Here is a 15,762-nt window from a genome sequence, read left to right as displayed (position 1 = left end):
TTCCCATCATCATAGATTGTGGCTGGCAATCTGCTTTTATTTTCCCTAGACTTGCAATGTTAAGCAGTTTTCCAGCCTGTTCTTTATTGAAATCTCCACCGTATAATCTGCTAGCTCTTGACAGACCTCCAATACTTTCCCTAATCCATTCAGTTATTTTTAAGTGATTAATGGCTCCTATCTTTCCTTCTTTACTCAGCAATTTAACAATTACAGTATTTTGGTTTTCCATCCTACTCTTTGTTCCCTTTCTGCCTGCTTCTTCTGATTCAGAAAGTTCTGTTCTTTTTTCTAACTTACACCCAGTCTTCATTATTGGCTGCTTCACTCTGACTGTCTAGTGTGACTTCTGTGCTAGTCATCCTACTTTCCCCTCCCCAGCACATCCAACTAACCTGTTCCACTTCTCTCCACCTTTCTTCTAGCTAAGGCCAGCTTGCTCCCGCTGGAGTCTTTTCAGCCCTTTCTCTCTCCAGACCTCTTCCTGACCCAGTGGTCACATGACTTTCATTCTCCCCACCTGGGGAGGTGAATTAACTTTGTCATGGGTGGACTGCAGGTCTGTCTCCCCTTAAAGGGCCAGCCACCCAGTGACACTCCCATAGCATGTCCTTGTTTCAGGGGAATGGATGCAGCCTGTGTGAGGCATGTATTTCTACAGTCGCTGGTTGTTTAGGCCCAGAGCTGGGTGTGGAAATGCCTAGAGCTCCGCTGTCAATCTCATGAGAGGGACAGGGCCAAATGTGCTGTACAAGTACTTTCCCTGGGCCCAGGGATAAGCTCTACAAACTCCTCACAGTGCACAGGAAACTCTGCCTGAGGTCAGGACAGAGATCAAGGAGAGAATGCAGACTTCATGCAACTAACCAACCACTGAGTTATTATTTATTATTGGTTCAGTGTTTTAATAGCACATTGATTGCCCAAGCCTGGTCTGCACTTAAGAATTAGATCAACCTAGCTACGTCACTCAGGGCTGTGGGGAAACTTTTGCATGCTCAGTGTAGATGCACTAGAATTTCTTCTGTCGCCCTAGTGACCGACTCTTGGAGAGTTAGATTAACTACATTGAAGGAAAAAACCCTTCCCTGGACAGAGGAAGCATCCACACTATGGCAACACTACAGTGACACAGCTGCAGCTGATGAAGTGAGCTGTAGCTCACGAAAGCTCATGCTCAAATAAATTGGTTAGTCTCTAAGGTGCCACAAGAACTCCTTTTCTTCTAGCTGCAGTACTGTAGCTGTACCACTGTAGCATAGACATGGTTTTCCTGAGAAAATCTGATCCTTCCTATGGCTGCTGCTATCTCTGCCAGTGATTGCTCTCCTTTTCCTCTGCCTCCCATTCTGGTTCTCTCAGCCTTCCCTGTCTGTACGTCTCCCCGTTGTGTCCTCTGCATTGCCATTCCCTGTAGCAACTCTCAATTTCCACCCTGTGAGTGTCGCTCCCTCCCCCGTTTCCATCCACTACAACCATCAGTGATTAAGTAGTTAATGTTAGCTCGGCGCAGTCATCACTGGGCTTTAAAGTGGGTGCTTCACTCAGATTAATAAAGGACATGGGAGTTCACTCTTCCATTGTTTCAGGGTCCCTGTACAATTGAGACTTAAAATGTAGACCTACCTAGCTAGTGCACACAGGAGTGTGAAAAATTCACACCCTGACCACCCTAGTGAAGCCAACTTAACACCCAGTGTAAATGCAGCTAGGTCAAGGGAAGAATTCTTCCATCAATTTAGCCACCACTCCTTGGAGAGTGGATGAGCTACAGCAAGAAAAATCCCTCTCCTGTTGCTTTAGGAAGCATCTACATTATGGCACTACAGCTGTGCCTGCCTTAGTGTAGAATCACAGAATCACAGAATCTCAGGGTTGGAAGGGACCTCAGGAGGTCATCTAGTCCAACCCCCTCCTCAAAGCAGGACCGATTCCCAATTAAATCATCCCAGCCAGGGCTTTGTCAAGCCTGACCTTAAAAACTTCTAAGGAAGGAGATTGTAGCCCTTAGGCAAACAAGGAGGAATTTTTAGAGCAGCCCTTGAGTCCATTTCTGTGTTATTTATCCCACTGTGGGAGCCCAGGTTTCACTGTATTTGTCCTCCTTGTTTGTGTAGGTGAAGGCCTGGGCTGAGGGCTAGGATCCTTTCCTGCTAGGCTTTGTAGTTCCCACAGGCTGAGCCCTAACAGCAGTGGGGGGCGGATGTCAGCAAACTAAATGTTTGTGGAACCATTTGCAGTGGGAAGGAAAGTGTGAAAGTTGCTCAGGGTCTTTTCCTGCCTCTTTCAAGACACAGGGATGAACAAAGAGCCTGTGGCTTTCGCTTCAAAGGAAGAGGGAGCCCCTGCGATGCTGGAGTCAGAGACCTGGCTTCTGAGGCTTTTGTCTTCATTGATACAGGGAGATAATTGACACCCAGTCATTATCTGGATGCCCAATTCTCAGAGCTGACCAGACACTGGTAGAGTTTACCATGACGTAGCTAGATGAGATCAGCATTACATCTGCTACTCCTGGCTGACCCCACTACAAGCCTACACTCTCTAAAGTGCCACAAGGACTCCTTGTTGTTTTTGTCTCCACCAGGCACTCATCTACACATGGCGTTATTCCAGAATACCAAGTCCTGAATCATTCCATGTGTGGACTTTTGATTCTAGAATAACACTAGCTTGTCTCACCAAAAACTCTAAAAGTGCTTCATTAAGGAAATTACAGTCATCATCCCCATTTTACAGATGGGGATACTGAAGTACAGAGCAGGGAAGTGACTAGTCCAAGGTCACCCAGCAGGCTAGTGTCAGAGCCAGAAATAAAACCCAGGTCTTAGGCAAGTGCTGTAGCCATTAGGCCATGCTGACTTTGCAAGTAGATTAGGTGAGATTCAAGGCACTCTGATTCAAGAATTAACTTGTAAGTGTAGACAAGCCTTGTGTTTTTAATGCCCATTAGTTATCCCACGGTAAAATCACACTTTTTGTCAGTGAAGACATAGCCTTAGTGACACAATCAACATGGACTAATCCCAGTGTTGTCAATTATCCCAGCATTATTGTGAGACTCCTGATATTTGGTGTTCTCAGCTCTTGGACTGAGGTGATAGGGTAAGAATTGCAGTTTTTATATTTAAGAAAACAAACAAACAAAAAAGTTCTAGCCTTCAGTTGGAGGAGAAAAATAAGCTGAGGGTAACCCTTCAGACACCAGAAAGTACAAAGAACCCCACATTTAAAAAAAAATCTCATGATTGTTAAGACTATCTTGGAATTTTGAACCTTTGATGGTGGTGATGCTGCCCTTTACCTTAATGGGTCAAGTCTGATTTCCCTGATCTTGCTGGAGGACTCACTGGAGGTGTCTGGGATGTGGCCCGTGAAAGTGCACAAGAATCCGAGAGGGGTGAATCTTTCACAACAACATTATTTCTCCCAAGTGTTTCTCGGGCCTTTGAGTTGATTGTGTGTTTGAGTGGCAAACAATTTCAATAAACAGCTCTGCCCCTACTAGCTAATCAGATTTCACATCTATGGTAGCTCTGATGGCATTGTTCTACCAGTTCTCCAGTCACGCATAGAGTTTTCCAGGTTTGTGCTAGGTGCCGTATGCACACATAGTAAGAGTGTGTCTCTGCCTTGAGGAGCAAAGTCTAAATACACAAGACAGGCAAAGGATGAGAGAAAAGGATTATTATGGGGGGCTGGGCTAGATGACTTCTTGAGGTCCCTTCCAGCCCTACGTTTTTGTGAGTCTATTATTGTCCCCCATTTTAAAGATGGGGAAACTGATGCATGGAGTAATTTTTTAAAAGGTTTGGCCTGAACCTTTTGTGATCTTTTAAACCATGGTCAAAGGCGTGCAAAGTGATTTGCACTGGTGTAAGTGATAAAACAAGGGGGCTCACTCTCTAGCACCTCAGATCTCATTGGGCCATTTACCCCCATGTGGAAAACACACCTCACTCAGAATGGTGGCATTCTGCACCTGCCTTGCAGGGATGTAAATGACCACACAGGTAATGAACTGGACCCACACTGACGCACCCAAGGTCGCACGGTTGGTCTGGGGCAGAGCCTGGAACCTTTCCCAGGAAAACCCTTCTCTTCTTATTTAAACATTGTATTTAAAAAACATGCATTATTTTAAGGAAAATGGGCAAATACATCCCATGGATTTATGAATTTGTCCCAAAGGGTCAAAAATATTAGGCCATGGTAATTAGGAAGACTACAAAAGAAACTGCGAAAAAACAAACAAAGGGAAACTTAATAAGGAACAGAGTAATCACCCTGCATCCTTTCCAAGCCTGAACAAAGGCTGCACCGGATACTCCATAGCAAGTATATGAAGGATGTAAATAGCAGGGATCATTTAGGGTGGAACTTAAGGAAGTGGCTAGGAGCTCTGGGATGAAAATAAGAAATGGATGGTACTGGACAAGCATAAAGAAAAACTGCTTGGTACTGAAATATTTGAACCCAATTGTTCTCTGGAATCATAGGCACCGACTCTGTGCGTGCTCTGGGGCTGGAGCACCCATAGGGAAAAATTAGTGGCAGCCAAGCTCCCTGCCCAGCCCCACCTCACCTCCACCTCCGCCTCCTCCCGTGAGCGCGCCTACCTCCCAGTGCTTGATGAGGCCAAACAGCTGTAGCAAGCTCCAGGAGGGAGAGGAGAGGAGCGGGAACATGGCGCGTTCAGGGAAGGAGGTGAGGAAGAGGCGGGGTAGGGGCAGGGATTTGGGGAAGGAGTCAGAGTAGGGGCAGGGAGGGGGCGGAGGTGGGGCGGCGACTTTGGGAGAGGGGATTGGAATGGGGGCGGGAGGGGGCAGGGTAGGGGTGGAGTCGGGGGAGGGTCGGTGGCAGTCGGGGGTCAAGCACCCACCGGCACCAGTAAAAGTTGGCTCCTATGTCTGGAATCATGTCCTTAAGGGAAAGTTGAGAGCCCTATTAACTGGGATTTTAATAAGAAGAAAGCAAGAATAAGACCACATATTTTTTGTTACAATAGGACCAAGAGCTCTCATGCTTGGCACTATGCAGACATAAAGACAGAGACAGTCCTTGCCCACATGAATTTACAGTCTAAATGGGCAAGGCAGACAAAAGCTGGGAGGGGAAACTGAGGCACAGAATGGGGACGTGACGTGCCTGGGTCAGTACCAGAATTGGGAACAGAACTCAGGTCTCCTCTAGAGTCTGACTGCAGTGGCCAATACAATGACGACGATGAGTTACTTATTAATTAATTAACATTTGTGTGCAGAGATGAAGATGTGCGTGCCATCTTACTGCAGAATCCAAAACCAAAATCTTTGTTAAGTTTCCATTTAGATTGCTCAGTACTATTCAAGAGAAAAAGTTCATCCTTTTAAAACACATCCAGTTGTGCAAATCACAAGAGCAGGTCACCTACAAATTTCTGACACTAATTGTAAGTGCTCATTTCGGGCCATTGAAGGGAAAACATAGGCCTCATCTACACTACTCACTTTGCTGGTTATAATAATGTTGCTTAGGGGTGTGGTTTTTATTTACATCATTTGTAGTCTTGCAAAAGCCCTAGTGTAGACAGTTATACTTGCAAAAAAGTCCTTTTGCCAGAATAGCTTTTTTCATTCTGGGAAGTAGTACAAGCTCTATCAGCAAAAGGACTTGTTTGCCAGTATAAACTGCATTGTGTAGAGAGTTGTCACTTTGGATGGGCTATTACCAGCAGGAGAGTGAGTTTGTGTGGGGGGGGGGGTAGAGGGTGAGAAAACCTGGATTTGTGCTGGAAATGGCCCAACTTGATGATCACTTTAGATAAGCTATTACCAGCAGGACAGTGGGGTGGGAGGAGGTATTGTTTTATGATCTCTGTATGTATATAAAGTCTGCTGCAGTTTCCACGGTATGCATCCGATGAAGTGAGCTGTAGCTCACGAAAGCTCATGCTCAAATAAATTGGTTAGTCTCTAAGGTGCCACAAGTCCTCCTTTTCTTTTTTAGTATAAACTGCCTCTCCACTAAGAGGGTTTGCTAGTATAGCTATATAGTTAAATCTTTTCTAGTCAGACCTGGCCTTACTCAATGATCAGCACGCAGATAACCTTAACTCTTTCCCTGAAACGAAAGGTGCTAAGTACAAAGTCTAAACAAACCAAATGATCTATTGATCACACAGCTTCCCCTCGGGACTGTGCATGAAAACTTTAATACCTTACTTTAATTCATACAGAGCTTATCAAAAGTCAGGCCTTTCATATAACCAAACACCTATTACAAAATCAAAAATACTTTAACAATTCCAGACTATCTATATCCATCTCCATACATCACCATCTGGCTCTCTCTGTAGTGCTCACTTTAGTTAATAGCCTTCTTTTCATCCCTAAACACCCACCCACGTTACAAAGGACGTCAGTGCCCTTATCCCTTTCTACAGGTGGGGAAATGAGGCACAGGGAGGCTGCTATTTGTCCATAGTCATGCAGCGGGCCAGCAGAAGAACTAGCAATAGAACTCAGGTCTCCTGAAACCCCCCCCAGTGCTCTACCCACAAGGCCAAACGGCCTCTCTGACAACCGCGTCTAAAGAACAGACTTTTCCTCCCGAGACGAATACGGCACGCACTCCTAGTTAGACAAATAGCACGAGAGACAAAGGTACTGACGGAACATAGACTAAACACAAGTTACTATGATGCTGGATCAGAAGAATACGTCCATTACACTGAGACAGAGACAACACTTGTCATAACAAAAGGAAAACTAGATACCCCAGAATAGATAATATACATGTACTGAATGCTCAATTATCTGATTGTATAACGTTGATAAGGTACGTAAAGGCTTGGCCTAACTCACATCAAAGTCAAAGGAAAATCTAGTCTTGACTACAGTTGGTCAACTTTTTTGCCTCAAAACTTTTTTTCTTTTATGAAGAAACTGTTTTTCTTTTCCTTTTTGACTAAATGGAAATTGCCTTTAAACAATGTTGGTTTTCATCAATCCCCCACCATCTCCCCTTCTCCACCCACACCCAAAAAAATGGGGTTTTGTCCAAAAAAATTTCCATTTTCAGGGTTTTTTTTAGGAAAACCTGAAATTTTGTCATGAACATTTTTTGCAGGGGGAAAAATATTAAAAAATCCTGACCAAGTCCACCCTTTGACTTCAATAAGTGTGGTATCTGGCCACAAAAACGGACACGCATCCAGGGTCAGAGGCTTTGGGAGGGAATTCAAAGGCTCTCCTTGAGCCTCCTGTCTCAGCAACTGCTCTAGCTTAAAACCTGTGGCTTGAAGCCATATCTCCCCTAGTAGTGCTTTAGTGGTATAGCTATATGCCATGCCAGCAAAACACTCCTAGTTTGAATGCAGCTTAGACAATCAGAGTTGTGCTTTTGCCAGTATAGCTTATTCTACGACCCCGAACGAAACAAGCTAGGCTGGTAAAAGCACAGTTTGGCCAGGATAACTGTGTCAACACGAGGACTGCTGATGGGACTTCACATGCACTGTATCATAGAATAGCTGGGTTGGAAGGGACCTCAGGAGGTCATCTAGTCCAACCCCCTGCTCAAAGCAGGACCAATCCCCAATTTTTGCCCCAGGTCCCTAAATGGCCCCCTCAAAGATTGAACTCACAAGCCTGGGTTTAGCAGGCCAATGCTCAAACCACTGAGCTATCCATCTTCCCCTAAGGTCATGCTGGCAGAGGCAAGGTCCTGCTGGCGGGGGTGGGGTCATGCCGGCAGGGGCAAAGTCATGCTGGTGGGAGCGAGCTCACGCCATTCCTGGAAATCCCAGAATGTCCAGTATTCTGGAGATGCAAGATTGGACACCCTTGTGTACGCTAGGGACTTCTGTGGGCACAGCTATGTCGGGTTAGGGATCAGACCCAGGAGTGGTGGAAGTTCTCTAAAAGTGGAGGGGCCACTGGTGACCAAACCATGGCCCCGCCCACCATGCTGCCACTTCCCTGAAGGCCCCACCCCTGTACCACTCCTTTCCCTTAGGCTCCGCCCCATTTTTCCTCTTCCCCCCCCAAGATCTTACCCCTCTCCATCATCTCCCCCACATTGCTCACCCTACTCCAGAGCCCCTGATCAGACCTCTTCATGTCCCTCACCAACATAGCTACACTGGCAGAAATCTGTGTAGCAGAGAGCCTCAGTGAGGAAAGACTTTGTAGCTCACTCTCTAGTTGGCTGGGCCAGCCAGTGCCAACCCCTGCATATTTGCAATAGAATCGCTGCTTTCGAGACTATCTCGGTGCATCTCAGCCTCCTGCTGGTATCTGAAGGACGACAAATCAATTTGTACTTTTTGTTTTGTTCATGATAATTGTTTTGTGATTTTTAATTAGTTAAATTAATTAACTTATAATGATAATACCTTACCCAAGAGTTTTTCATCTGTAGACCTCAAAGCACTTGACAAAGGAAGCCAGTAACATTATCCCCATTGTGCAGATCGAGAAGTTGAGGCACAGGGAGGTGACACGATTTGTTCAATATCACCCAGCAGCAGAGCCAAGACTAGAAACGAGGTCTCCTGAAGGCCTGGCCTATGTGCTCCCCACTAGGCAACACTACCTTCCTTCTTCTTCTTAGTGTATGCGCAACGTGCCTCAGGTGGCCTGTGATCAGGATTAATCACCGAATTTGGGCCGCTAGTTGGATCACTAGCTTCCCCGGTGCAGGCCGGGTACTGACGGGGAATGGATGTGAATGCTGATCCATGCCACTGTTGCCAATCCTTCTCCTTCCTCCCACTCAAATCTCAGAATAGGTGGTTTCAGTCCTTGCCTACAGACAGCCCCCCAACCTGAAGCAAATACTCACCAGCAACCACATACCACACAACAGAACCACTAACCCAGGAACCTATCCTTCCAACAAAGCCCGTTGCCAACTGTGCCCACATATCTATTCAGGGGACACCATCACAGGGCCTAATAACATCAGCCACACTATCAGAGGCTCGTTCACCTGCACATCCACCAATGTGATATATGCCATCATGTGCCAGCAATGCCCCTCTGCCATGTACATTGGTCAAACTGGACAGTCTCTACGTAAAAGAATAAATGGACACAAATCAGATGTCAAGAATTATAACATTCATAAACCAGTCGGAGAACACTTCAATCTCTCTGGTCACGCGATTACAGATATGAAAGTTGTGATATTACAACAAAAAAACTTCAAATCCAGACGCCAGCGAGAAACTGTTGAATTGGAATTCATTTGCAAATTTGATACAATTAACTTAGGCTTGAATAGAGACTGGGAGTGGCTAAGTCATTATGCAAGGTAACCTATTTCCCCTTGTTTTTTCCTACCCCCCCCCCCCTCAGACTTTCTTGTTAAACCCTGGATTTACGCTGGAAATGGCCCACCTTGATTATCATACACATTGTAAGGAGAGTGGTCACTTTAGATAAGCTATTATCAGCAGGAGAGTGGGTTTGTGTGTGTGGTGGGGGGGGGGGTGGTGGTGAGAAAACCTGGATTTGTGCTGGAAATGGCCCAACTTGATTATCATACACATTGTAAGGAGAGTGATCACTTTAGATAAGCTATTACCAGCAGGAGAGTGGGGTGGGAGGAGGTATTTTTTCATGCTTTGTGTGTATATAAAAAGATCTTCTACACTTTCCACAGTATACATCCGATGAAGTGAGCTGTAGCTCATGAAAGCTTATGCTCAAATAAATTGGTTAGTCTCTAAATTGCCACAAGTACTCCTTTTCTTTTTGAGAATAGGTGGTATTTTTCTAAAAGCTCCAGCTCCTAGAATCATATGAGTTTGTTCAAATCTCAGGTTTAATTTTAAACTGTAATTAGTTCCTAGCCCTCTGTGGAGAAAAGCTTCAAAATTTGAGCCTCAAAAGCTCAAATCCCAAACTACTGACTTTATCTGAGTTGTTCTGGATTGACACTGTACAGTCTTCAGGGCAGGGACTGTCTTTTTGTTAGGCACTTGTAGACAGCCTCACATTAGAGCCTCTTTCTTTTTTTCTTTTTTTAAGAAAATTTCCACAAAAACATGGGGAAAATCATTTTAATCCCAAATTTCCACAGCAAATTTTTACTTTTCATCCAAAAAAATGAACATTTTCAGTTAAACCCACAAAGCGTTTGGTTTTTCAGCTGACCAACCCTCCAAAGTTGGTCCAGAGTCAAGGGGAGTGAGGCAATATATTTTATTGGACCAACTCTGTTGGTGCAAGAGACAAGCTTGCATGCTACACAGAGCTCTCCCTTTGGCCTGACAAAGGAACTCACAGTGCCACAGTTAAATATAAGGTGGAACTCCAGTGGTTTTCCACAGACAGGAAGCACTTTTTGCAAAAAAATAACCCCAAAATTCTCCAAAAATTCATTTAATCAAAAAACCAATTTTCCAACAAAAATTATTTTGACAGAAAATTTGCTGTCAGCCCTGCCTAGTATAATGGATCCCTGATCCATGACTAAGCCTCCCACCAAATAATAATATTAATCACGGTCACAAAGATGAGAAGTTGGCTGGGGGGCTCTCACAGTATAAACCCATGTGCTGATCTTGCAGTAAGCTATTTCCCAACAGCAGCTTCAAAAGGCTGCCCTCTCCCAACCAATCCAATCAAGTGGGAAGCCACTGCCTAATGGGGATTCCTTGCTGAGCGACAGCAGTCTCTCTCGCTCTCTATTCCCTGCCCCTGCTGTAAATGAGCGAACTGACTGCAAAAGTAAAAGTGTTCCATTTGCAGAATTAAGCAAAAACCTGCCAGGAACACAAACATTATGCAAGTTCACTTCCCTTCAGTGCATTCAGAAATATTTGTAATTGCTAGTTAGATTGCTACATGTGTATCTTCCTAGCTATTGAGTCAATCTCTGAGGCCCTTAACTTTTTCATTTCATAGAATCATAGAATATCAGAGTTGGAAGAGACCTCAGGAGGTCATCTAGTCCAACCCCCTGCTCAAAGCAGGACCAACCCCAACTAAATCAACTGAAGTGTTAGTGTTTCAATAGCCTTAATTGTGCATAGGGTTCCCCCCTTCCAACCTCCTCCCTGCAGTTAATACACCAATATTTAGTGATGGACCCACCCCCCTCCCTGCTCCTGAGTGAAGGAAAGAAGTTTTGTCGCAAAATTTTCAACCAGCCCTCCTCAGGATTTCACGTCGTCCACTCCAGCCATGGAACTATCCCAGAACCCGCCTTTGTAACTGGGAAGCATCTGAATCTAGTGGTTGGGATAGGAGGTGCAGGTTGGAGAAGGTAAAGATTAGACCTGTGTCATGGAGCAGCCATTACATCCTGCAGTTTGAGGTTGGAGTGCACTATCTATCCCATTAGGATGATGGATCAGATTCAATGGTTTGCCCAAGGAGGGTAATAGAACTGGATGAGCTGTAGATGGCTCTGAGGAACCAAAGGACCTGTCTAGCAATGGCTTGGTCATGCCTCAGTATTCCTAATCACCGAGTCTTTCCCCACAGGTGCACTGAGTTTATTCTGTCCCTGTCTCAGCAGGGAGTGCAGTGGCTTAGGCTCTGTCCTCACTATAGAATGAGCCAGATTTGAATTACCCTGTCAAAGCGTGACTCAGACACCATTTCTCCTCCACCTGCCACCTGTTTATGTTGGTTCTGAGCTTGCCTGTCCATCTAGAGTGGACAGCGCCAAACTGCAACATGAGGCCTATGGACACTGACTCCAATTTAGGGCATGTCTACACTACAATCTTAAATCAATCTATGTTAAGTCGACTTACAGCTGGTGCAGTAATTACTGCAGTGGCTGATGTCCACACTCCCCTCCTTCTGTCGGTGGTGCACGTCCTCACCAGGAACGCTTCCACTGACTGAAGAGGGGCAGTCTGAGGGGCTGAGAGCCAAGGATCTCAGCTCCATGTGCAGTTCCCCACCAGAAGCCCAGTTGCCCCACGGATGTTTGCTTCCTGCTCCCAGCTGGGAGCGAGGGGGCCAGCGGTGTGGGGCTTCTCACCTCCGTGCTCTCAACTGGGGCGGGAGGGCGGGGGAAAGTTGCCCAGGGCTTCTTGCTTCTGGCGAGTAGATCCATGCCCGGAGCCTGGTCTGCCTGGAAGCTGGGACCCAGGATCCAGGAGGGCAGCAGGCTCCCCGTGGAGAGAGGGGAGCCTGGGTGGCAGCCCAAGACAGGAGCCTGGGTGGCAGCCCGGCTTTGAGCCAAGACCCAGCAGCAACCCAGCTGGGGAGCCAGGAACTGGCTTTCTTGTTAACCTCATGGCTCCAGAGGTGAAATGGACAAGAATGACAGCCAACAGCTGATGTAAGGAACTCAGTGTCTACACAGATGCTGTGTCACTCTAACTACACTGACAATAGCCCTATACCTCTTGTGGAGGTGGAGTTATGTCAGTGTAGTAGGGCACTTACATCAGCGGGAGCAAGACTGTGGCATAGACACTGACAGAGTTAGGTCGACATAAGCTGTTGTGTTGACCTAACTCTGTAGCGTAGACCAAGTCTCAAGCTTTGTCTACACTAGCACTTTTGTTGGCAAAACTTCCGTTGGTCATGTGAAAAAACACCCTGACATAGCTAATGCCGCTTGTTCAGGCAAAGCCCAGCTACACGGGAGACCTTATAGAGGCACAGCTGTAGTGGTACAGCTGTTGCCGCTTAAGGTCCGTAGTGTAGACAGCCTCAGTGTCTGGCTGCTCATGCTCAGTGCCTTTGTCCCATCAGCTCATGGCCTTGGGGAAACTCCCATAAGACAGGTCTTTCCATGGTAAAATCAACCACCATGCTTTGAACCAATTGTTCCCCTCGTCCGTCTCAATAGAGAGGCCAAGGACTGGATGGGCCATAGACACTAAACTCTCGTCTCATTCTTAGGCTAGGCCTACACTACAGATGCTACAGTGGCATAGCACTTTTCCACTGTAGTGTAGATGTGTCCTACATAGACAGAAAGGGTTTTTCTGTCAGTTATAGGTAACCCGCCCCTCCAAGAGCTGGTAGCCAGGTCAATGGAAGAATTTTTCTGTCACCTAGTCACATCTATACCCAGGGTGAGGTCAGCATAGCTACCACGCTCAAGGGCGTGAGTTTTTCGGAGCTATATCAACCTAACTTTTAAGTGTAGAGCAGGCGTTAAAGAGCTCTCCTTGAGAGAGCACACTGCCACTTTCTGATGCCCTCCACCACATCTCAGCTTCCTCCTCCTTCCCAAGTGGGAGCTGCCTTAGTGCCAACATTTATTATCATCCCTCCGAGTTGGAGCCATGCCTGGCCACAGATTGGAAGGCGGGTCACAAAGCATGCCAAGACAGAACTGGTTTACTACAGTGAGTTGCCCAGGCTCATAACTTTTCCACACACAAGCCCCAGAAGAGCCAAATGACTTTGACCATAATACACTGCGAAAGCATTCTTGGAACAGCCCAGCATACTGCAGCACTACGAACCATGAGGCATATCCCTGGAAATCTTATGCCCCATATGAGAGAGTGCAGTACCAGGGGTTACAGTCACTTGCCTTTAGTGTGTAGTGTGGTTGCCCTCATGGGCAGATAACAGAGCTGGTCAGGAAATTTCCAAGAAAACTCTTTTTTGTTGAAAATTGTTGACTCATTGGAACCAAAACTGTCTGCAGGAAAGGCTCAGTTTTGATGAATCTCTGGATTCAAAACAATTTTGAAATCCCCCCCTCTCCTCTCAAATTGTCCCAATGTCCCCTTTCAACATTTTCTAAAAGAAAAGTTAAATTTTCCGGTTTGGAACTACCTTCCATTTTGAAATTTTAGTTAATTTACAGTTTAAAAAGTTGAGAAATATTTTTCATTGAAGGTTTGATGCGACACGGAACATTCAGAAATGATCTAATGTTTAACCAAATGCTTCGTTTGCCCCACTCAAACTGTTTTTTGGGTAACTGGTTTGCAAAAAGTTTCACAATTTCCATCTTTCATCCCAATTCAGAACATGAAAAACGGTCAAAATCTCTTGTGGGATGGCAAAACTGTTTCCTGCCTGGTGGTAGTAGATGACTGGAGTTAACTATGCAGTGAAAGGCTTGCTTTTGGGGCGTGTCTCTCTTGGAGCTGGTGGTATAATTCCTATCTCAGATTGACATACCCATGCTACCACCTTTGATCAAACGAGCATGCTAAAAATAGCAGTGTAGCCATGGCCCCATGGGCTAACCACCCTGGGCATGTCTACACTGCAAAAACCAAAAACAACGCCCCTACCCACCCCCAACACCCCCAAGTCTCATGGCCCGGATCAACTGATTCAGGGTGTCAGGGCTCAAAACAGCAGTGTAGATGTTCCCACTTAGACTGCAGCCCAGGCTCTGAAGCCCAGCAATGGGTCTACACTGCTGTTTGTAGCCCCGTAGCGCAAGCCCTACCATGTGACCCAAGCTCTGAGACTGGCTGCAGTTTTGTGGTGGCAGGGTTTGCAGTGCAGACATAACCCCTGTGTGCTAGCCCATCTGAAACCCTAGGTCAACACTCAGGGCAGCCAGCCTCTCCTCCTACCTGTGCAGCCATGGCTACGCTGCTCTTTTTAGCATGCTAGCATGACTGAAGCTAGGGTGGGTATGTCCACCTGGAAATTACAGCTCCGGTGTAGCCATCTCATTGGGGGTGAGCAGAGGGTAGGACAACCTTTACCAGGTGATGTGCATGGGGGGCACATCAGTTGCCCCTGCAGTGTCTGCTCTATGGCTACACAAAATTCTCCCGGTCCCAAGTGATTTGACACCTAAAGAGAGTGCAACCTCCCCGGGGCACCTCCCACTCTAGCTGGTTTTTGTCATTGCCCAGTGCAGACTTACTAACCTTCCTTTCCTGATGCAGATTTCAGTCCTGCCTCTCTGAGCTCGACTTGCCTTATTAGGCTGCTCAATTGCATCTCAAGGACACATTTTCCCTTCCCGCCACTATCTTTAGTCGGTTTCCACAAACACTTTTCAGCCCTTGTTTTTCAGCTCAGAGGCCTAAAAATAAAAAGAGCTCAAATTAGCCCAGCACGTAGCCATTCAGCAACACTGAAGCTGACAAAAACAAATCATAAACACCCCCTCAATCCCAGCTTCCTCCTGCAGTCACCGCCTGCCTCTTTCCACCCCGAGGAACGAGGGGAGGCCAGCAGATGGTCTCACCTTGGGAGCAGGGACTGGGACAGCTGGTTCCATTCTTCACCCTGCAAGTTCCGTTTTTCACTCTGCCCCAGCACCTCTGTGCCTCAGTTTCCCCTCTGCCAAGTGTGGCAATTTACTTCAGCGAAGGGTGGGAGCCAATCAGAGAGGAAGGATGACTCACTGGTTAGGGTGGCCGTCTGGGTCTCAGGAGATGTGGGTTTGATTCCCTACTGTGGCACGGACTTCCTGTGTGAGCTTGACCAGAACATAAAAACGGCCACACTGGGTCAGATCAGTGGCCATCTAGCCCAGTGTCCTACCTTCCAACAGTGGCCAATGCCAGGTGCTTCAAAGGGAATAAACAGCACAGGGTAATCATCGAGTGATCCATTCTCTGCTGTCTTGTCAGAGGCTTAAGGACATGCAAAGCATGGGCTTGCATCCCTGACCATCTTGGCTACTAGTCATTGGTTGACCTAACCTGCATAAATTTATCTGCTTCCTTTTTGAACCCAGTTATACTTTTGGCCTTCACAACATCCCCTGGTAACGAGTTCCACAGGTTGAATGTGCGTTGTGTGAAGAAGTACATCCTTTTGTTTGTTTTAAACCTGCTGCCTGTTAATTTCTCTGGGTGACTGCTGGTTCTTG

The 15,762-nt window shown here is 46.4% G+C and overlaps 1 long non-coding RNA gene across 1 annotated transcript in view; it reads right to left on the bottom strand.

Annotated features, from left to right (window-relative positions):
* The window catches only part of LOC142072312 (uncharacterized), a 77,284-nt gene extending 61,734 nt beyond the window's left edge, over positions 1–15,550 (bottom strand). The window contains exons 1-2 of the long non-coding RNA XR_012668709.1: positions 15,133–15,550; positions 14,810–14,967 (exon numbers count right to left, since the gene is read on the bottom strand). This is a non-coding gene — a long non-coding RNA (uncharacterized LOC142072312). The remainder of the gene's footprint in view (positions 1–14,809; positions 14,968–15,132) is intronic.
* Between the last annotated feature and the right edge of the window lie 212 nt (positions 15,551–15,762).

The sequence above is a fragment of the Caretta caretta genome, chromosome 6, assembly GCF_965140235.1.
Source record: "Caretta caretta isolate rCarCar2 chromosome 6, rCarCar1.hap1, whole genome shotgun sequence".
NCBI lineage: Eukaryota > Metazoa > Chordata > Testudines > Cheloniidae > Caretta > Caretta caretta.
Note: the sequence above shows the minus strand (reverse complement) of the source record. Positions and strands in the feature narration are given on the sequence as shown.